Raw genomic sequence first — 863 nt, forward strand, 5'->3', positions numbered from 1 at the left:
CTATTGTAGCCTCGTGTCACCTGCAAATCTAGAGCACTGAAGGTGCTGGCAAAGCACAATAATGTTCTGTAATCTACAGGATTTTACTTTAAATTTATTTACTTTACGAAACTCAGAAGCAATAATGCCTAGCGAGACGAGAGGGCCCGGACTTTTTATTTATTGGTTCTGCGTTTTATGAAAGGTGCGTCCTCATCAAAGGTTCATACACGAGTGTGGACCTGAGTGGGCAATAGTATTCGAAAAAGAAAAAAGAAAGAAAAAAGAAAAAAAAAAAAAAAATCCAGCCAATTCAAGGAATGGGGAAATCAGGATTGGTCACTTGGGCCAACTGCTGGCTGAGCACGCGTGGAGCCATCTGTATGTAACAAAACTCACTAAAGGGGACAGTACATAAACCCGCTAACATCGTATTAAGAAGGTGAGACCAAGGTATGACGAGGACCGGAATGTCAGTGAATGGAAACGTGTTGCCTAAACCACTTTTTACAGATATATGGAGAACTTAGGGGCTTTCATGATGGTGTCGCAACTCTTGCTTGTTTCTAAGGTAATTTGTTTCTCTCAGGTGAATGTACACATACCGACATTAAGACAAACACAAGGGCAAACAAACACAAACACACACGCAAGCACCCACGCACGCACGCACGCAAACACACACACACACACTATATATATATATATATATATATATATATATATATATATATATATATATATATATAAATGAATATGTATATATGTATATATATATTCATATATATATATATATATATATATATTTATATATAAATATACGTATATATATATATATATATTCGAACCCACCACATACACAAAAAAAAAAAAAACACCCCACA

This window comes from Penaeus monodon, chromosome 8, assembly GCF_015228065.2.
Source record: "Penaeus monodon isolate SGIC_2016 chromosome 8, NSTDA_Pmon_1, whole genome shotgun sequence".
In the NCBI taxonomy this organism is placed as follows: Eukaryota; Metazoa; Arthropoda; class Malacostraca; order Decapoda; family Penaeidae; genus Penaeus; species Penaeus monodon.